The sequence below is a fragment of the Anticarsia gemmatalis genome, chromosome 22 (genome assembly GCF_050436995.1).
Source record: "Anticarsia gemmatalis isolate Benzon Research Colony breed Stoneville strain chromosome 22, ilAntGemm2 primary, whole genome shotgun sequence".
In the NCBI taxonomy this organism is placed as follows: Eukaryota; Metazoa; Arthropoda; class Insecta; order Lepidoptera; family Erebidae; genus Anticarsia; species Anticarsia gemmatalis.
In genome coordinates this window covers 1535444-1559257 of record NC_134766.1, presented here as the reverse complement: position 1 = coordinate 1559257, position 23814 = coordinate 1535444, and the positions used below count along the sequence as shown (strand labels likewise).

The 23814-nt window shown below is 34.0% G+C and overlaps 1 protein-coding gene across 3 annotated transcripts in view; it reads right to left on the bottom strand.

Annotated features, from left to right (window-relative positions):
• Positions 1 to 23814, bottom strand: part of Neto (Neuropilin and tolloid-like) — a 196271-nt gene that overhangs the window by 149502 nt on the left and 22955 nt on the right. The window contains exon 2 of one of the 3 annotated variants that reach the window (XM_076129323.1): positions 10974 to 11028. The exons of the other annotated variants lie outside the window; for them this stretch is intronic. The gene's annotated coding sequence lies outside the window, so the exon portion shown is untranslated. The remainder of the gene's footprint in view (positions 1 to 10973; positions 11029 to 23814) is intronic. 3 annotated transcript variants of the gene reach the window in all.

Here is a 23814-nt window from a genome sequence, read left to right as displayed (position 1 = left end):
TTCCAGTGTGCTGAGTCTACAACGATTTTCACTATTCCGCGTAGAAACTTTGCGAAATCGGATTTTTAAAACTCTACATAGAGTTCGGAGAGGTGTTTGCTTTGAAACTGTGATCGAATCAGATTTTCGTCTTTCGTACAGAGTAATATGAATATTGCTTTACAGTTCAATTACTTTAGTAGAGTCGGTAGAGTCAGAGAGCATTTTTAAATTTGAATTTTGTTCCACAAATGTGGGTTAGTATAAAAATGTATTTTGGTATTTCAGAGGAATTTGATGGAAAATGTGAATCGTACAATTTGTACGAACTAAACATTTTGTATTCAGATTATGCTTCAACATACAAAACTTGTGTGCAATAGAATATTTACATTTTTGATTAAACCTATTTGATTCAGTCACAAAAATAAATAATTATTTGTAAAATATTACTAGATATAAAAAGGTGGTCGACTCAAGACCTAACCCCGAAGGAGACCCGTAAACAGCAGTGGGACAGAAATGGGTTAAAAAAAGAAAATAAATTGGCCTTCAAAATATATGCTTATTCAGTAAATTTAGAAAATATAAAATATACTGTTACAAAATTACATGAAATAATACCATCCATCAGAAAGATTTTAATGAGTGCAAAAGCCTACATACTACGCCACAACAAACCTATTTCTATCATAAGAAATTCAATTGTACGTCTAAAGTAAAAGAACTCTTATCCATACAAAACATCAATAAAATCTATCCAAAAAGGGACAGTACTAATCACGTTATCAAAAGAAAAATCCCTGCAAATCCCTTTATTACGTCACTGATCTTTACTAATCCCTATATAGGGATCAATTTGTAAAGGGACTGTCGCTTTAATTGAATCGCACTTATTATGGGCCAGCTAATATGTTGGGATAGTGTAGCGAGTTATGGGAAATGGAAAAAATGGATAGATAATTTATTGCAAATGGGAAATTTATTAAGCTAAGCTACATTTAGTTTAGCTTAATAAACTTCCCCATTGGTAGGAGAGGTTTATAGTTAAAAAAGTCGTTATGGTGTTAGCATTAAACTGGGTGAGGCGGAATATATTCATTTAGGAAATAAAATAACTACGTGTTTCGCAATTATTATTAGTCAGCGCTTCAACCCCTGTACCAAAAGTCATGGATTTGATACCACAAGAAATTATGAGTAGGTAAGCACTTTTGTTCGTAGCTTGTATGATTTACTCACGAGTTTTCTTTAAGTAATAGAAATTATAGTTAATCATTATTTGTAACTAAATTTCGAAAGTGTGCAATGTGTGCATTATGGGGATAAGCAATCTTTTGTTGATAAAAAATCATCCCATAATTTTTTATCCAGATTGATTAATACTTAATCGCACTTAAAATGTTTATGGTAAACAATTCGTCTACATCAAATTTATTATTAGGTACTATGAAACCAAACTATTTAATTCCAAAATCATGTCTTTCCAATAAACAAAACGTCAAATTACTAAATTCCCTACAACTAGACTCTGATAGAGCAATCCAATTATTGAAGGTACCTCTAATATCGATTTAGACCCTTGCAAATAGGACCCTACTATTGGGACTATTGAATACACATCATGGTTTTAGTAAGGGAAAGCCCGAAGGAATGCACTGTTTTATTACAGATGTAACTTTAATGTTAGGGTTGAATTTGGGGTAGGCAGAGATTTTATGAAAATAAAATTTCTTGGTTAAATTCAATGTAGACTTAAGTTTTTGTAAAGTTAAATAATATGTGTTTGAAAAATAACTGTTATTTGTTAAACGGTAAAGAAAACGTCTTGATAAAATGTTTCTTAATATGGCAGTGAGTCTTGAGTCTTGATGTGTCAGACTCAGGCTTAGCCTCTATCTCGTTCAAAAAAATATGTTTTTCTAGCAGTATGTCTATAAAAGTTTTAATAAGAAGAGAAGCCTCTTGACAAAAGGTTAAAACCGGTTGATGTCAATAATCCAACAATCGAACCCATTTAATACAGATGGAGAGGCTATGAGAAAACCTTCTTACACCCTTGATCTTTCATCTAAGATAATTCCTTCACATCAACAGAAACACATATGACGTCATAAAGAACGAATGATCAAAGGGTTGAATGAGTGAACGATTAAAAGAGTTTTGAATTCGGAAAGGATTATTCGAATGAACGACTGTGTGTGGTTTGGAAAGGTGCTTTGTTTTATAAAGTCGAATGTAGGGGTTGGAACCGGGGTTGTGCACAAGGTTCCTTTGAAGAAATAATTCTGTGGAAACTGGGGTTAATGACATTCAGTGCAAATGTATAGAAGTAGATTTTAGAATGTAGAGAGAAAGATTTAAGATCGCGATGAAAGACCAGTTTCGACAATAAATATCTTCTCTTTTTTAGCTTTTTTGATGCAAACGCTATATTTTCTTGAATATTTTTACTTTTCTTAATAGTTTTTGTATTGCTATAGTCGACGACTAATTGTACTACAATGATCTTTCTTATTGTACTCTGACATCAATATAAATTACAGTGTGATTAATAATAATTTAATAATAGCCAAGAAAAATAATAGTAAACTGGAAGACATACACACAATTTAACAACTCTGTGTTTCAGGTAGTTTACTTAGAATTTTATTAGTAAACTTTTATCGTACTAGCAGGTACGGTATAGTAGCATCGGCTCTCCGATATCTTGTTTAGAAAAAACAACCTACGGGTTCTTAAAATTCTGTTCCGCATTTCCTCACATCAATCAAACTTGACCTGATTCCCAAAAGGTTTCAACATCGAAGCGTATACGAAACAGTGTCAGCAGAAACAAATGTAGTTGTCAAAAATATATTTAATCCAATCCTTTTCTTGCAATGATGCATTGAGGAAATTCTGGCAGAAGTCGTAGATTCTCTGGCCGTTACCACTTTTATGGTGCGATAAATTCATATTAATTAACATTTTTATAACTTTTGTGTTATAAATTTATGTATTTTTCTACTTTCGGGGATGAGTGATGGTGAAAAAAGGAATGGTGATTCTTTAACATAGTTTGTGTGATTAAAATTTTAACACTTGCGGATTTTTCGAAGTTAAACTCCTTGTTTTAGCACGTTGGGAATATAGAGTGTATGAAAATGTACAGTAGAATGCAAGTGGCAATACTTATAGGAAATTGGTTGGTACAAAATGGTTTGTTATATTACCTATTAAACGACGGTATCCCAGTGGTAAAGACAATGTACTCGCAATAGAGAAGTCAAAAGTAAAAGATAGAACATAAGAGGTTATCGAATTCGTTAAAAGTAGTTATAAAAACACCTTTTATTTCTATGTCAATGAGCGTAAGTAAGACTAGCGAAAGAAAAAAATATAGCCCACTTCTTAATACAGCAACACTAGTCTTCATTGTACCGAATCATCTGTCCCGACGCGAGAAGATCAATTTATCACGACGCTATCAAAGAAATTACTTAGTACACACAAAAAATTGCTTCCTGAGAGCTAATCGTAACAATTCACTAAGATGTTTGCTAGATCATTCAACTAACGTATTTAGTCAATACAAAAACGGCCAGATTAAACTGACCTGTTGCCCGAATTCTATCAACACAGAACATTTTTTTTATTTTTTTTAAATAACCCATATCTGTCCCACTGCAGGGCAAGGGTCTCCTCCCGAACGAGGGGGAGGGGTTAGGCCTTGAGTCCACCACGCTGGCCAAGTGCGGGTTGGGGACTTTGCATGCCCTCAATAAATGTATTAAACAAATTTTAGGCATGCAAGGTTTCCTCACGATGTTTTCCTTCACCGTTAGAGCAAGTGATAATTATTTCTAATACACACATAACTTCGAAAAGTCATTGGTGTGTTGCCTCGGATTCGAACCTGCGACCACTTGCGTGGGAGGTGCTAACTTAAACCACTCGGCTATCACTGCTCTTCAGACATATAAAGAAAAAATTTTGCTGTATTTCATGAGAGCTCAAGTTATTCTGGAGGCACCAAAAACATGACCAGTGTAAGAAGAGCCGTCGTCCAAATCCTTTCTTTATACTATGTAAGGGTGGTATAAGGGGTGGTACTTTGTGACAGTTCAAGTTATACTGGTGGAGGCAATTAGGTGATTGAAACAAGAGCGATTACTAAGGGACAGCTATTAGCCTTAGATTTATTAGTAAATGAAATGTAGGAGATAAGGATTATGAGTGACTTTTGTGTTCTAGTGATTCCTTTGTGTAGCTTATTAGTTCATTGATTCACGATTAAATAGGGTTTCTAGTTAGGCTAAATTCTGTGATCATAAAGGCAAAAGTTTGTGAGTGGATGTTTGTTACTCTTTCAACCAGAATCGATTGAATTTTGATGTCTGCATGCATTTGATATTTAGATAGTTTGTCATTTTGGTTTTTACATAAGCAAATATAATATTATCATAAAATAATATCTGAGAAGCTTTTTCAGAGGAACGAAATCCCGAATAGAAGCTCATAAGAATGGCAAGATAAAGTTAGGATAATACCTGTTTATAGGCCCTTTGTACAATATAAGTCTCCGATATCCAACATACGCAGGTTATGATACATTGCGTACGAAGACTACATTTAAAAAGAGACGTTTTCCTAAATACGAAACGATACAAAAACTCCGCTACAAAAATAATATCCGTTGGTAAATGAACTACACTTTGCTTTTAAGTGAATAAGTGAATTCATATTCCACATTTCACAAACTTGTTAACATACTTAATTGTTACATAAAGCCATACGTTTTCATTGTTGCAAATAAAACGAAGCACTTTTATTACTTCACCACAACTTCCGAATACAATTACAACTACAATTATTTACGTACAAATACATAAATACAAGCTTTTTTTCCATTTACCGGCCTCAATACACTTTCCTGTACAATAGTTAAGCTCATATTGGGATTTATAAAGGAGCATTCACATTCATATACGAGGGTTGATCCAAAAGTAATGATAACGGAGGTGATACACGATGATTACAGTGAAAAAAATGATTACATTTTTTAGATAGTCTCATAACAAGTTAATAAAACCAATTGATCTCTTTTTATATCCCATTTTTCCCATAGAAATACCTTATCTTGCAAAACTCTCCCAAAATGCCCTAAAATCACTAGTCACTTCGCGATTGTCGCCAAATTTTTTGCCTATGAAGTGTTTTTTAAAAAATTGCAATTGATAAAATTACCTAAGAGATGGATCTAGCAAATAGGATGGGTGATCGAGCAATCCGAAAGCCGTTTCTTGAATGGCAGCCACCGCAACTGCGACCTTGTGAGCCAGAGCTGGTCTTGGTGAAACAGCATTCCAGCTCACACTTTCCTGTGTTTTTTTTTCATGATAGCTTCCTGTAATCTTCGTATTTGGTATTTTTAATAAAAGCCTATTATAATAGCTCTCTTTTTCAATTATTTTATTGAAGTGATTCTTTCAGTGTTTTGAAAAAAACACACGGGAATCAAACATCGACCTTGAAATCTTGAATTTCTCCTTTGTTGGTGAGAAGGCTCTTTTCCAAGTCATGGATAGTTGTTTTGTTTTAGGATCAAAATGGTGGGTTTTTGGCTAGTCTACTGTCAAATAACGTGACAAAAAAAGTCCTTGATCCGTTTGGAACTTTCCAAGATTCACCCTCGAAATGTCGACACGTTTTCGCTTTCGTTCGCCTTTTAACATTTTTGGTTCCTGAGGCGCGGAAACGTTTTTCATGAGGAACTTGTTAGAAAAGACCCTTAAAATGCTGCCCATATGAGATGTCTATAATCTTAGCTACATATTTGATGGTCATTCTTTGATCTGCTAACACAATATCTCCAACTCTTTTGACGTTATCTTCAGTAAGGGCGGTGGAAGGCGTTTTTTTGCAATGTTCATCTTCAATTGAAGTTCTTCTAATCTAGAACTCTTTTCTGCAACGTGTAACTATGGGAAAAAGAAAAAACAAAGTCCCTCGATGACAGCAACAAGTCGCAATGTACTCCTTTAGTGGATTTTTTTTTCAGTGGAAGGCATTGACTAATTGCTCTAATGACGTTTTTTTACATTTTGATGTTTTCTCTGCGACAGCTCCTATTCAAGTGAATGTATTTACCAAATTACTTGGACTATTGATATGATTTTTTTACCCCGAGGTGGTGGATCTATAAGGAAGCCAAAAAAATAGTTTTTGTATATTTGCGACGACTACAAGTAGCCGATTATCATTACTTTTGGATCGACCCTCGTATAATAATAAATATTATTGGACATCTCACACACTGTCATCTGTTTCCAAAATTTTCGAGGCATTCATTTTTGTGTTCCTTGTCCTCGAGTTGAATTAAATTATTGGAAACTTTATTGGTGTGTTAGCTAATATTCTTACGGTAACATAATGATAAATATGCAAACTGCATGTACCACAATACATCCAGAAAGATTTTTTTCTTTTCTCGTTTAATGTAAAGTTATAAAGATAAATATAATTACATTATTCCTGAAAGTACTTTCTATTTTATTCAAACATTAGATCTTGAGTTCATACGTATCCATTAAAACGAAAGTCTTTTTGAACCTATGCGTCGGTACCACACCTAAACTGCAGAACCAATTTCAATTGCGATTTTTTTTAATTGTTTACAGACTTACGGAAGTTTGTAGCGCAGTAAACTAATATAAAAGTTGTAAATACATATGCAATAGTGTGCATACCCTATCAAAAGCCTATCTAAATAACGGAACAATCAGATTGTTTACAGCCGGGCACCGCACTGGGCACCGCGCTGGGGCCTAACTAAATAAACGTGAGTAAGAAGAACAAATATTAGCCCGTATCGATAGTAATCATATTTATTTGAGTGTTATTGAAACGATACAAATAATGATGGTTTTATGGCTCAAAGTCCCTTCAAATAAATAAGAAAAAAAAAATCATGGATAACTTATAAAAAGTTTTTTTTAGATTATTTAAACCGTTAGAGTGTCATTTTGTAGATTTTTTTGCAAATTCGGTATTTTATAGCTATTTTTCGTTACCCGTCTTTAGTAAAATAATGGACTTAATATAGTACTTAACCATCAAAGCTAGCATTTTTTTTAATATCAAGAATGTTTTAGCTGCTTAACTAGTTATTTACTACTACAATAAACGTCGCTAAAGGTACTCAACACTTATTTCGTACTTTTCAAACAAATCTGATTTGTAACCATTATCTATTAGTATCGCAAAGTTATCGTATAACTGATTGTATTTAAAAATAAATTACCCACGACTCTTACTTACCTTCAAACTATATTTTTAGTACAAATTCAATGAATAAGAACTCAATACAAACACCACACAAAGTATCAAAACCACACAGTCCCACTACAAATCCAAACTTAAACAATCAAAACCTCCAGTCGCAGTATTCGCTTCACACTATTGAATATAGTTACAAAACGTGTGAAACCTAAAGCAACAGTTAGAACACCCTGTAGCACACAGGGTGTTCACAAAGCGTCAAACTTGCAAGTTGCTGCGTTATTTACATGATACTGTTGTATTGCAAGTTGGTGTTGATTTAGTTTAGTGAGACTATTTAATAGATATGAATATCGAGTGCATTTTATTACTAAAGTCTAAATATGAATAGTGCTTTTTATTACTATAGACTAAATTGAGTATAATTTTTGTTTCCGTAGTGCAGTGGTAGTGTAATGCGGCTGTTACATAGAGATTATAAGTTCAAATTCCGGGTTGGGTAGAAGATTTTTTTTTAAGTTTATCGTGGTAAAACGTTCTTGGTGACTGCCCAAGGTATGTAAACTGGGGTCATTAACCTGCATGAACAAAGTTTGATGTGCAAAGCCGTCAATTTTAAGCTTCGCCTTGTCATCCTACCGTCGCATTTTGTTTTAAAAAATGTCATAGATTTACAATTTGTGCATATCTTTTTAAGACTGGTTTGTCGATTTTTTGTATGTAAGGTATATATTTTGCTCAATCTAACTTTAACAGTCAGTTATGAAATACGTATCACGCCTTTTCCCCATTAGGGTAAGCATAGACCAAGGAACGCCACTTGGTAATCCTTACAAACTTCCCTTGCTTCATTCTCATTGACACATCTTATTATGCCTGTAAAAAAGTCACGACTCATTTACAGGACATCATCGACATTTCTATGTTTTATATGTAAGTAATATTTTTACAAATCAAATAAACGATATACATAACAGAAGATATGTCCCAAGCTAAAAATACCCAGCAATAATATAACTCCAGACGAACAAACACTACACTTTGTTTACTTCTATTTTTCTTTGCGACTGTCACTAACAATGATTTAATAATCTCTCACATTTTCTCAAGATTTTCATCTCAGCTCCATTTATTAAGTTTCAAGCTGTAGCGAGCAAACCCTCTGATGACTAGAACCTAGACTTTTAGGCCATAAATCAGACTCAGTCTCAACCGTGGATTAGCGCGTTCAAGTAAATTGTGAGAAATAGTCTGAAAGAAAAGACTTACTGATTGATTGGGATATATTATACTAGAACCCCTAAAGTACCGAATCTGGGGAGTTCTTGGTATTTATAGACAACAATAATACATGTATGTGTATTGGTTCAACCCTTTTGGTATAAATACGATAGCTTGCTTATAAGGAAATGAATGAATGAATGTATATACTTAAATCTTTTGCGCAAAAACTACTTTATCGATTTAGATGAATTTTTACATTCTTACCCGTAAAAAATATAGTGATAAGTAAAAATCCAGGAAATAAGGTTTTTTATACTCAACCGCGCATCAAGATTACATATTAAATCTATCCAAGCGGATGAAGTTAATGAGTAATATCTAATTAATTAAAAATTTAACCCCCAAGAGGTTATAAATTCAACCCTGTATTTATTTCAAGATACAGTATATGCCAGAAAAGATGTAGGTAGAAGTCTTAAATAAGAATACGAAGGTTTCGTAAAGTATTCTTAGGGGTGTAAGTTGGGGTTATAAAGATATATTTAAGTTCGGTCTGCGACCGCAGATATGCTTTGTTGAAAGTTCAACGCCCTTGAACGTCTGGTGCTGCATAACTTTTATATTATACGTATATCTTTGCTAATAGAAATTTATGCAAAGCAAGTATGTAGATTTCTTATAGTATTTAAGAATCGTTTTGTACTTTAATATAATAGTATCCCACACAAACATAACGCCTGTTATACGCGAATGTGTAGGCGAAGGTGTTAGAAATACATCCGCGTTTCGCCATTTTTAATGTTAGTCCCATGTTATGAGGGGCTAGTTAATGCTATTAACCGGGCAAGCATACTCCGTGATACTATTGAGGAACATTCAACATTAAATCAGAAAAGACCAAACGCATTTTGCCCGATCCAGGAATCGAACCTGACACCTCATGTGAATCTCATGTGACATAGTGGCAGTCAAAACTAAATATTTAATTTAAAAAAGTATATTAACTATAATCTATGTATATATTCAAAAGCAAAAAACAAATTTCAATCTAGATTTAAATTGTATCTGTGACAAAGTACACCGTCAGTTTGACCTCTACTTGACCTTTTAGTCCAAGTTAAGTTGTATTGAACTACTGAGCGGCAGTCCGTTCATTTACTTTCAGTAGAGACGACTTAATGAGACGACTTCCAGTCAAGGCTCTTTGAGTCTCTAGATGTATTTATTGAGAATTAATGGAAGAGTAACGTTTTTTGTTAGGTTGAGTATTTTATCAGGTGTTTTAGAGTTTTGTAAAGTGCTTTAAAAGTCGGTTTTTACAGCGGTAATGTATGTGACTGACAGTCACCGGTCAATTTTCCGGCCAGAATAAAGTATCATTGAGGAGACTGATAATCACGAAGTTCCTAAGTATGTAAAATAGGTATAGTAAAACCTAGTAAGCTACAAATGTTATGTTAAAGTACTATCTCCTATTAAAAAGGACCTAAAAAATTTACAACAAAATGATGCTGTTCCCAGTACACCTTTGCCACTTTTAGATATTATTAACAGCGCGGTATTTAAAAAAAACCTTCCCAATTACGAGGCAATACTGCAAATGTTCCAAAAGATCACCCATCAAAATCCACACCTTAAAACCGCAGCTTAACCCGGCTACCTGATAGATCGATCACGCGTGAGGTAAGCCTTTGGGCCTCATACATCAATGTTATTTATTACTCCGTCACACTATTAACTCAATTGAAATAAACCAACTATTTGTTTTGGTTCCGTACGATACAAGTACTATAGTCCGTCAGCTTTTTTGTGAGCATCTACATGCAAAACTAATTTTACTTAAGATAATTTAATAAAATAAGTAGCCGCATCAAACAGGCCACCGTCAGTTGCATACTGCGGGTCACTGATGTTAAGAATTTTATAATTTTGTACCTCTATACTTCTGATAGGCAAGAACTTTTTTATAAAAGCCTCTCTACGAAGCTGTTGGACTATAATAATATGATTTTTTACTATTCAACTAAAGTTATCAATGCCGAAGTATTTTACGCCTTTACGAGTTAACTGTTGAACTAATTTTAATTATATGTAGCCATGAATGAAGATAGGCAAAGAAAGTAGGCAAACATGAGATTTATTTTAGAAAATTAATATTAAGTGTCTGAATTTCAGACTCTGAAATATTGGATAAAACCACGTACGCAAGCCGAGTTGTACGTGTCTAAAATGATACAAAATGTATTTTCGTTTGAAGTCAATGCAAACGAACTCAAGAACAAGACTACTTTACTCACATTAGCTAAAGTGTTTTTTTACGAAAAAGGTACAAATAAATAATATAGAATACTTTATGTTACACGTGCTTACTACAAAATAGATAAACTCCCAAAAATATTTTCTAGGCGTTAAAAAAACTAATTTCAAATATAAAATACGGCTTACAATATTTTAGGGTTAAAGCTTGTTTAAAAATATTTTTGCAGAAAAGAAAAAATAACGCTCACCTGTTGCTGAAAGTGAAATTTCTTGGATAACTTCAGAGTAAAACTTAACACGTACCTGTGAACAAAATTATGGTAGTTTTAGTAAAAGGATATTACGTAGTTTTCCTTGTAAAATTAATTATAGGAAGCACACTATGTGCTAAGGTTGTATGCACGATGAATGATCTAAAGTACTGATCCGTATCGTCGTATTAATTGAATTAAGTGCTATTGTAGAAATCTATGAGAATGTTTTGCTTCCTTTGCGTACTAAAAGAAATAAAAAAATCACACATCACACATGTTCAACGCCTAGTTAATGAATAGTAGTGTTAAGCAATTTCCTATGCTATGCTGTCACTACATTAGATTACACAGTGAAATCTGAATGAAAGTAATAAATTTTTCTCTTTTACCCTATTAGCAAGAAGTAAGCCAAGTGATGAGATTTAAGAAAGCACTCGTATTTACCACTATACTGTAACAACAAAAACTATTCTCTACCCAGGTAAACACTCAAAAACACTCCATAAAATAACCTCAAGGAAGTCCAAAGTTACATCACTTCCTCTACAAGTACATACCACAATACAAAGTTTTACGCAATCCCCTGTCCATCCCCCAGAGACGAGACCTTGATGAATAAATAACACAAGTAATCTTAACAAGGCGTTTTTATATCGTGAACGCGGTACCCTAAGAAACCTTTTTGTTTTATTATCTAGTTACTTAGACATTGAAAAAGAGCTAGGAATTTGTATTGCTGGAGGTTTTTTCAAATGTAACGCCTTTATGAATGTAATGGAGACTGTCGATCAAATGATCTTGAAATCTGTTTTAATTTTATACTACTTTAAACCCGTAACTTTTCTCGTGTTTTATTTGATATGGTACGCCAAAATTAATGATATTTAATGTTTTTCCTATTAAGGGTTTAACTTCATAATATTAAACCTTCCCGTCTTGTACTCTCGATACTGCTTTGAACTAAATCAGGAACAATGCTATTACCGCATATCAAATATGTTTTATATGCTTTATTGTACTTATAAAGATACTTTATCCAACCTTGGCATCGAACGAGTTTTACTATTATCTACAGTCACAAACTCTACTTTAGATTATCAAGATTTATTCATGTATTTTGCTTCGGCATCAAGAAATCACCATTCGTTTTTCCTTCCAATACTTCCCATACATCCCCAAGGTGTTACTTAAACAGAGTTGTCAATCACGATGATTACTCGTCACTCGATACAGGCGATTAATCTTGTACCCCCCAATCACCCCCTACCACCCCTACCCCCCACTTTCACCCCCAACTGGAGCAGCTTGATTTATCACCTGCTGCTGTCATGGCAGATAAGAGTGTTAGCTTTGCATGTTGATGTTCCCATGGCATTTTGGCAAGAGTTGAAAATGGGGTGAATTCGTTCAATGAGTTTTTGATGCTACGTCGGTGATAATCGAATAACTAAATGTTAATCTTGAGTCGCAATAATTCTTATAAAAACATGATGAACGGACTTACTACCAGTAGACCAAAGACAACTATTAGTGGATCATACAAATATATCGCTTGTTTCATCGTGTGTTTTCCATGTTGCAATTGAAATCACTACTTTATAGCAATTGTAACAATCAGCAAAGCGACATTTTAATACTGCGCCAGAAAAATTATTCATGAAAGTTCTTCCTAACTTCCATAAATTAAAATTACGATGATAATGTCGATGGTCCTTGCCTAGCTGTCGGACAGTTTAAGCTTAAAATAAGAAAAAGTATGACAATTGTTACTTTTATAATTAAAAACAATTTAAATTAATTAAACTTACATTTGTATGTATGTTTATCTTATGCCAATAAATAACCTAACAAAACAATTAACTGTTCTTTGTTTCAACTCATAAAACAAAAGTCTACCACCAAAAATAATTTCAAATACAACCCCAGTATCAACTTCTTGAAGATATTCATCACGACCTTGTTGACAAGCACTATCTGAGGGACATCTATCGAATTTTCAATTTGTCCCGTCCTCAAGGGACTGCCGGCCGCGGATCGTTACACGGATACACAAGTAACTGACAACTCTGTGTTTGTCAATGTATTGGAATGGAAAGGATTTCTTTGATTTTTAGGTTACATTTTATTTAAAATAAAAATTGCTTCTTTGATCCAGTCGGTAGTGAATAGGACGGCTGACCAAGCTCTCGGGATCGATTCCCAGGTCAAGTAAATTTTTGGAACCCAGAAGTTAGCGAGTCTTTTGGTATACAGGCAAAAGACTCGCTTCTACTACATGGCTGACTAACATTGCAAATCGCGAAGAGTGGGTGTATTTCTTAAATATCTGCCCACACCTTTGAATGCAACAGACATCCATGCTTTATTATTTTTTATATTATAAATGCGAAAGTAACTCTGTCTGTCTATTACTCAATCGCGCCTAATCTACTGAACCAATTTTCATGAAATTTGGTATGGAGATATTTTGATACCCGAGAATATAGGCTACTTTCTACCCCTGGAAAATGACGCAATCCCATGGCAAAATTCAGGTGACGACAAAGCCGCGGGTAAAAGCTAATGTTTTTCTAAATAAACTCATTTTTTTAGAAAGAAAGGTTTCTATTCTACTAAGTCTAATCGTCCTATTAATAAACACTAAAAAGTTCTGAGAAAAGCTCAACTAAATTATAATTTACAGTACAGCCAAAGATAACAATTTTAATACGAAAATTAGGAACATGGTTTACGCATTTGAATAAAGCGGAAATCCTTGCCCCAACGTAAACTTAAACTAAATCTATACTAATATTATAAAGCTGAAGAGTTTGTTTGTTTTTTTGTTTGTTTGAACGCGCTAATCTCAGAAACTACTGGTCTGATTTGAAAAATTCTTTCAGTGTTAGATAGCCTATTTATCGAGGAAGGTTATAGGCTATATATCATCACGCTACAACCAATAGGGGCAGAGTACCAGTAAAAATGTTACATAAACGGGGAACATTTTGACCCATTCTCTCTTATGTGACGCAAGCGAAGTTGCGCGGGTCAGCTGTATATAATCCTGTTTTATAATTATTAATACATTTTGTACATTAGATCTATCCATCGTGATATTAAACTGAACTGTATCAGATTATGCTATTATTAGAATTATGGAAGCCATTTTCTAATTACGTTGTTGCCGGTTATATAAATTTTGTGGTTCGATATTAATAGATGAGTCTCTAAATACATCGTAAATAGGTTAAAATATTTAATTAATGCTCATTAAGTTTTAAGTTTTAATGAGTGTATTTTTACATATTACTATTTTAATTATACGCCTTTTCAGGGTTTGCTCCTTAAGAAAGTTTTATGAGTGTATTTGTATGTTTATAAAAGTCTTCGCGTCACAAGAGCTAAATTAAATCTTAGTGACGGAAGTATCTTTTAAAAAACAAAAAAATCTAGCACGTTTGCAGTAAATAATTTCACGTGTAGCGTTCCTTGGTCTCTACCTAGCCTTGATCCTCATGGAAGCAAATGTCGTTGATTTTATATAGTATTTTACATTAGAATAAATTATAGCGCATTTAAATTGACTATAAGAGACCGTTCATCGTTGGAAACTATTGAGTAGTTCAGCGACTTCCATAGCTGACTGTATGTTACAGAAGATAATAAACTACTAATCACTTAAAGGTTTTAATACCTATTCCCACATTCTCTTAGTTATACAGCGCTGCATTCGCATATGGGTTCCGTACTCCGTTGAAAGTTGCCTGTCGAGCGGTCTAGTGATGTGGACCGAGTTCGGATACGTGCAAGTATCCGAACTAGTATCCGAGTAATGCGAATAGTTTAACTAGTTTCTGAACTGGATAGTTCTAGTGTTTTAGCTGCGTAATTTTAAATGGTTACTATTTGTTTAGTAAGCAGTTTTTTGTCGTATTTGTTTTAACTTTTAAATTGTTTGTTGCTGTTTTTTTTTGACGTAAAATTTGATGTTGAAAGTAAATGTTAAAAAAATGCTTATTTTGTTATGAACGCTCTATCTAGAAACTATTTGTCTATATATTTATCTATCCGACCAATTTTGGCTAAGGCGACCCCTTCGACTCCTAATCAAATTGGCGCTAATGCGCACGAAGATGCCTAATGTAGCCAAAAAACTGACAAAAGAATACTTACAAAATAAATTAGATTTAAGACTATATTTGAATAGTTGTAAAGTAACGAGAAAAAGATGTGTCACAGAAATAGGTCCACTACAAACACTGTCGTAACGGTCGCCTGTCAAGTTCTCTAAGTTTTTGCGACATAAAGAGAAAGATATCGTACGCGACAGCCATATGCAGTCAGCATTTCTCTGCAGAGAAAATTCATTTATCTTTGCTAACAGCTCATATCCGTGTCATAGCTGAAAATTAAACCCTATTACTGTTCCTTCCTACAAAACAAAAAGTACACAACACAAACAATTTCAAGACAAAGTTATCCAAGCAAAGAGAACTTTAAAATTAACTTTATGACATTTCAAATCTTATTCACTTAACGGTCTTAATAATAAGTTTAGAGTTACAGACTTAAGATGCGGCTGCAAAAGTCTCGAGCATATCAGCATAAACTTGTGGAAGTTTGTCGCTATTCTCGGATATTATGTAGTGATGTGACTTGTTCGGATACTCGGATATTTGTAGAAGCAGATATTATGATAGATTGAAGTGTTAATCATTTGAGTAAGGAACGTATGCAAGTGTTGGTTAAGTTTTTAAAAGTGTTTTTATAGTATTAAGTACATAAGCGGTTAAGTATGCATGTGAATTCAAGCTATAATTTTTTTAACAATTTATTATTAGGTTTTGGGTTCTATTTCTGGAGTGGGTACGGAGCTTCGGGTTTCTTCCTGATAAGTGAAAACTAATTCTCGAAATACATACCATAACGAAACTGCATTTATACTGATCAATGTGTGTTATAATTAGTATATTATGTAAATGAAACAAACAAAATTCTATTTGTACTTTTCATAAAATAAAAAATAATAGAAAACTATAACAATTTTATACTGTTTCTATTTTGATAGATTTTAGTTTGAACAAACATCAAGAGGAATGATGACCCAATAAAATATTTATACGCACACAAATAGCAGATGAGTCAACGGCAATGATTTTAAAAATACCGATTGCAAACATTGGACCGTCACGTGTCACTCATAACAAAATAACTGGTGGATTAAAATATCACGCCTTAAAGGTAAGGGTGGAGAGTAGCGGAGCGATTAGCGGGGCGACAAGCGAGGCGAAAAGCGTTTATAAGGACTCTTACTTTTAATGATATGATTTCGATTAAATATCCGAATGTCCCGGGGTCTTCACTAGGTAAATTGTGTATGCGTGAAGTCACAGGGTTAATCAAGGTTAAATATTGTTTGATGACTGATTGCAACTAATACTATTTTTACTTCTGTACTTGGCCTGCTATAACAAAATGGAACGAAAAATTTGTGAATGTTGAGGGTAATCTTCGGAATACGCCACCAAGTCTTTGAAAATACCTTCACCATATATATACTATAGTATCTATCTTTGTCTAGTTTAGTTAATTATCGCAATTTACGTGGTTAATGACATGACAATGTTAAACTCAAATACGACTGCGCCTATTGATTATAGTATTACGAACGTATAAATTATTTTCAAAAGCTCCAAGCGATTTGAAAAGTTATTAAAAACACACAGGAATTATGCCAGTAATGCGTTGTTTTGTTGTTTACTCACTATTGGCAAAACTACTTCATAAGATCTATGAGTAAGACAATTATGCTGTAAACATATTACATTTTCACTAGAAATGGGCTCAGTCATATATTTTGAAAGATTTTAGTCTGTTTTTAACTTTTGACAACATATATTATGTTGCGCATTAAGATGTTGAGTCACTTCGCTAAATACTTGTTTTCTTATAAGCCACCACCACTCTTATAGTTCTGCATCCTGACAAAAATATGCTAAATCCCTTAACAAATATTTAAAGGAAAAGTGTACATACCAGTGAAAAGAGACGGTGTTGTTTTACCCTTGTCAAATGATCATATAAATAGTGCTACGAAAATGAGTAGAAAAAAAACGTCCATGGTGTAGTAGTTTTAGCAGTCATCACGCCAGTACGCATGTAATGCATGGGTTCGATTCCCAATCAGAACAAGCATGATGACCTATAAATAAATGACTTCAGGTTTAGTTATACTTTGTACCCGTAATTTACATTGTGCTAACACTAAACAAGATAAAACCAGTTTTAAAAATAAAACCTCCTTTTTGGCAAAAAAATCAGAAGAATTTCCCTTCTCCAATCTCTTATCACAACACGATCTTATATTGTTATCAGTTAAATCCTTCCTTAGGGATCGAATATAATCCGATCTGCCGTTTTCTTCTGATAACAACTTAAACGGTGATATTTCTTACGTATTTCAGTGGCTTTCACCAGCCAGTTAAATTAGATAAGCAACTTTTGGCGCCGGCCATCTATAAGTGAGTGGTAACTACTTGAGGTAAATGTATCTACGCTTGGGAAAATGTAAAAGTCGGCTGTAGTCGTAGTACAATAACAACTCGATGATTCTGGCTGCTTTATTTCGTATAGCTTTCATTAAAGCAGGATTTTTCTGCTTTGTTATTTGCTTTTAGTTGAATATATAAAATGAAATTAATTTCGATAATTTAGGTATTTATTTTTAGTAAAACCGATATTAATTTAAAATTGACTTTTATCGAAACAAATTTAGCTTTATATGATTGCTTACCTACAAGAAGAAACGTAACAAAAATATATTAAATGAAAGATATACCTCAAATATTGACACCAGAGCTTAAAGTTACATTCCATGTTCTGAACTCAAATGTAAATCGCGTCCGCTCATCGCTCCGCTTCACTAAATCCACAGCCTGTCATCCAAAATACAGATAAAATTAAATATAATCCGACATTTTTTCAGACACCGTTTAAGCCCACCCGGTGTTGTATGCAATTACGAATTTGTATTGCTGCCATTCAAATATTAAATCACTTTTTTAATGGGGTGTGCAAAATAATTCCAAATATTTGATACAAGCTTTACAAGCCGACAAAGGCAACAAAAAAATTGCTTTTCACAGATATTGTTCTGTATAGGAATTAAAAGATTGCAGTAGAATTTAGAAGAAGCTAAATCAGTATATTATTATGAGAAACAACCTGGTGACAGACAGAACGACAGCACAATAGACGTAATATGATGGAAGCCTAAAAAACGAGAACAAAATTCGATTTTTCAGTCAAAGTCAAAAATAAATGAATGTAATATAATATGAATGTAAGATACGTCTGTCCTAACGTCACGTTGTAACAAGTTACTCTCAAAAGCGACAATTTTCTTTTTCAGAGAACATTCACTTAGCTAACGTGAAGGAAGTGAATAAAACAATATTCCGAGAAAGACTATAGCTATTTCATTTGATAGTCTTCTTAGAAACCTGCTTAAACGACGAAAGGACTCATTCCAATGTTTTATAAAGTAAAACTTTCCTTGGACGAAGCAAAAACGACTGAATGGATCATAGCGAGTGTGTATTAAAGTCCGCAACGTGCTGTTGCTTAGCAATTTAAATGTTATGACGTATCCAATAAATGATATATGTAAAAGTAAAATAATATTTTAAGATTCATTAGTTTGTCTTAAAGGTCTACTTAATTACTTGTATACTGACAACGTAAAAAAACATCTAAGTATCCGAGTAATTGTGTATTACGTATCTCAGTTGACAACTAGTGTACGTCAAATTAATGGTCACAATTGAGTACATTGCCGCTTTAAAGTAACGAGTTAATCACTATAATCTAAGAGAGAAACAATGTACGACAGGCTTTCAAAAAGATCATCAAGTGAATAAAAACATCCTGCAAAACTTCGCATGTTCAAGACTTGTTTAAATAGTTCTTGAAGTAATACAAAGTTTCACTTACGTAGTGTTCAAGACCTAACACCTTATTTCGAAAGGCTAATGATAAGTATCACGTTTCTCTACGATTGGAACGGTCGAGTATCGAGAGTTTGACATTTAGAATGTACTGCCAAAATAGTTTCTACGACGTCCGCTAGAGGCGCTGATTCGATTGTCATACAGTTTTTTTCGGCAGCTAGCCGGTTGTCAATTCTTCATACTGCCGTCCTCTAACTATAATGCCGTTATCTACAAAAACAATGTTTCGGAATATTCGCGAAAAGGCGTAAAAAGGCGCGAGAAAATAAATATGCAATGCTTTTTCGTAACTAGAAACTGCGATTTGAAATATCTTTAGCAGCATCTGGAAACAGCATTGCATATTTCTTTTCTCGCGCCTTTTTATCGAATATCTCGAAACATTGTTTTTGTAAATAACGGCATTATAGTTAGAGGACGGCAGCATAGTAGTATAGAATCGGGTTACAGTAGTTTTACAATAATGACATTCAAAATGTGTAAAAGCTCGCTTTAATTACGATCGAAACAAACAAGTTTATTCATAAATATTGATCAGGAAGCGCCATTCAATGTTTTTATAATTCACGAACATTTTCATTTAATCAGCGCCGGAAACAAATATAAATAATCATCCATTTATTTATTGTAAATTAAAGACATCTCCTTTGAATAACAGTTTTCGCTTTTATTTAAAGGTAGTATAGATATATAGATTACGCCAAAATTAATTTTCATTATTTCAAATCCCGCATTGAGAATTGCTTTTGCGTCGCGGGGTCTTTTACAAACATACAAACAACAGACACAAAGCACGACCACACCCGAAACAATTATTTGTGGATCGCACATAGTGTAGAAATCGAATCTCCGACCTCGCGACACAATATTATTGGTGTGGCGACCTAAACCACTGCACATTCAACTTTAAAATGAAAAAATCAAATGAGTGACTTCCAACATTTTATAAGACAAAATTGTTACATTTACTTGAGAATTTTTGCGAAAAAAGCGTTACCAAATAAGGGTTTGATAAGCGTATTTTATGCTTCATTTCATGTGTTACAAAAAGTTCCGCGACGAACCTAAAACATGTACTTTATGCCTCTATTTTCATATATCAGACCGATATCCGAAAGTTCGTGGAACACAATATCTTCTATGGTCTAACAACTTAGTAGAGAGCCTTGTATGCAAGGTTCGCGAAAGGTGGAAATGTAAAAATTCTAAATTAACTTCATGAGTAACATATTGTAGGTGTAGGTATTCTGGAAATTAATTATACATATTATGTATCAGTACATAGTAATTTAAGATAACAGTCGTTAAGCCACGTCAAAGGCCTAGAGATGGCTTGAACAACTTTGACACTAGGTTGACTACTAACCATACGATAAGAAGACTATAGGTAGTAATATAGTGTAAAACAAAGACGCTTTCCATTGTCTGCCTTTTTGTATGCTTAGATTTTTATAACTACGCCACGGATTTTAATGAGGTTCTTTAATAGATGCAGTGATTCAATAGGAAGGTTTATGTGTCCATTGTGTAAAGGTTTTTGTAAAATAACTTTTAAAACCGGGTGAAGCGGGCGACTAGTTAATTGTTATCTAAAAAATCGCTCATACCAACTTGTCAGACTATAATATAACTAGTATAAAAATGTTCTCATTTTTGGTGTCCTTTAAGCTTATTTTATGATAGTAAAGTGTGATAACAGATAACGTTATGATATCGTTATTATAACGGTTATAGTAACTTTGATAGTCGACTAGTTGTAAAGAGTTGTAATCGTAAGATTTCGAGTGTAATTGCTGGATCGGATAAAATTCTTTTGGAATTTTTCTGTGCGACGTTTTTTAGTAAAAGTGTAGTTTAATATGCTTCGCAGTTTGTACGGGATTTTTTTATTGTAATATATCTATATATTTTCTCTTATATCTCTCTATTATCTATATATTATAGACTCTAATCAAAAAATCGACTCTAATCAAAGAATCGACTCTAATCAAAGAGTCGATTTTTTCATTGCAAGTTTTTATCCTCACAAATGACAGTCAATTATTAACTTTCAGGTTAAAATTAAAAAGTTGCTTAAGTAAAACTAAAGTCACATGTTATTTAATTTAATATACGAAAACATTCGAGCCCAGCTCAAACTGCACGACCGACAATCTAACATATTTCTTTTCAAAATTTGATCAACGCTTCTAGCGGGCACCGTAAGGACAATTTTTGCAGTACATTTAAAATGTCAAAGGCTCGAAACTCGATAGTACTGATTGTAGAGAATTACGCTACAGTCACTTGTTTCACGACTATAAATCTGCGCGTCCATTGCGTCGGAATTGAAGCGTGCGGTTCGTAAGGATCTGTCTATTTGTATTAATGTCTGTGGCGCAGAAATGCCGATCCGGTGGACACAGTACCGTAGATATTAATACAAAGACACAAATACTACTACACTTACAGTCCGTACGCTCCGATTCTGTAGCCCGATTCTTTACTATACTGTCGAGTACAGAATCATAGTCAGTTGCGCTCACCAGTCGGTAAACGATCTGTGGGTTAAGGAACCCTTGGCGCGGTCATTCCATAGATGGGTGACCACATATTGGTATTCGAACTTCGTGCTTCGGAGGGCACGAAAAAAGTCTCGGCTGTTGTCTATTAAGATAACAGTCGTTAAGTCATGTCAAAGACATCTCGGGCGGCTTAAAAAATTTTGACACTAGGTTGACCACCAACCGATACGAATACGATTAACAAACAAACAAACTACTATCGAGTTTCGACGACCGGCTAGCTATCGAAAAAAATTGTATGAAAACCAGATCAGCGTCTTTAGTAGACGTCGTAGAAACTATTTCGGTAGTACATTTTAAATGTCAAAATCTCGATACTCGATGGTTCCAATTTTAGAGAATGGCGCTAGTGATACAGTGGAAGCGCAGCTTAATAAGTCAATGACCCGCGCCTACACGCGTATTTAAACTACAGCAACTTGGAAATAAGCTAGCAAATCTTAGACAGGGCGCATAGTACTTTATTCCCAATAATATTTTCAACTTGACAAACTTCCAAAACAAGTGAAATATAAATAAAGTCTTCCGTAATCGAGTTGTTTCGCAAGTAATATTCTGTGCCTTTTCAAGTGCCACTACAGTCGGTTGAACTTCCGACTTTGCACGAAACTTCACGAACTTTGCCGACGTCGAACACAATTTGACTGTAGCCTTGTAGTTAAGTTTTTATTTATAACTTTATTTACTAACTGCCTCTGCGGCACGGTCCCTTCTATACCCGACTGCTGATCAAGAGGGTCGATTCCCGGGTCGAGCAAAGGACTACTGGTCTTTATTTTTTGCTCTACCCCAAACGTCTAAAGTAGAAAAGGAGGGGGTGATACAAAGAATCAATAGTGGTCGAAGTGTCAGCCGGCTATTAGCTGGCGCCCTTACCTCTAAGATAAGACTATTGGCCTTTAGAATATATCTTAAGAGTAGTCTGGAGTTTGGTAACGGCCCGGTAAATGGCAATAAGCTCGCCTCCTCTTTAACATTGTTAACGGCAAAAAGGAGGTGAATTTCATACAACTCTGCCTGTATTATGTATGTATGTATGTATGTATGTATGCATGTTTAATGTCCTTTATTTACTTTCTAGGTTTGTGTTTCAATGTCCTAGGTGCAGTGGTTGAGGTAGTCGCTGCAATGGAGCATCTGCTCCGGAATTGATTTTTATTCGAAACAAGTGTTGTTCGTCGTTTGTCGAAACATCGTTGATCAACCAGCTCCTATAGTAAATTGTTCACATTACCTCTTTAGTTACGTTAGCACAAAGTACTGAAAATTAATTATTTAAAATTGCACCTCAAGCATTTAAATTGAAGCCTTACGGTCATCGCTCTCTAACAAAATGTGGGTCGAAAACCCAAAACGGAACGTAAATGTAAGCCTATTTTAAGCTTAACCCGAAACTCACACACGCGATAGATCCCGAAATATTTTATTTACACCCTGTAATAGTAAACCAATTGAATTCCTACCTTATGGGGAATACACACTAATATAAAAAATATACTAAGGAGATATCCTTTCTGTGGTCAATAGTCGGTAAACGATCAAAAGGTTAAGCAACCTTTGACGCGGTTATTTCATAGATGGGTGGCCGCATAATGTTTTGAGTGTCACTGTTATTAAAAGATTACGTTAAGAGTTGGTCAATTCGCATTAACCATGTTACATTTAGAAACTGTTAACTAAAACACAGACCAACAAAAAAACCACTGCATTTAGTTATCCATACTAATCCATACTAATATTATAAATGCGAAAGTAACTCTGTCTGTCTGTCTGTCTGTCTGTCCGTCTGTCTGTCCGTCTGTCTGTCCGTCTGTCTGTCTGCTACTCAATCACGCCTAAACTACTGAACCAATTTGCATGAAATTTGGTATGGAGATATTTTGATACCCGAGAAAGGACAAAGGCTACTTTTTACCACGGGAAAATGACGCATTTCCCGGGAAAATTCAGGTGACGGACGAAGTCGCGAATAATCAATATTATAATGACATTAAATTAACAAAATTCCGTTGTCATGGCAACTGTTTTTTTAATGGCGGATATACCTTAGCGCGACTTCGTTATATTAAGAGATATAGATAATTTATGAATATTTTTCTTGAAAATAAAGCATATTTTATATCATCAGGCTACGACCAATAGGAGCAGAATAACAGTAAAAAAGTGTTACAAAAACGTGGAAAATTCTGACCTAAATAATTTTACTTTTTTTTCAGACAAGATCATCCAAAAAAGCAATAATTACATATTTTTTTTTTTTTTTTTTTTTTTTTTTCTTTA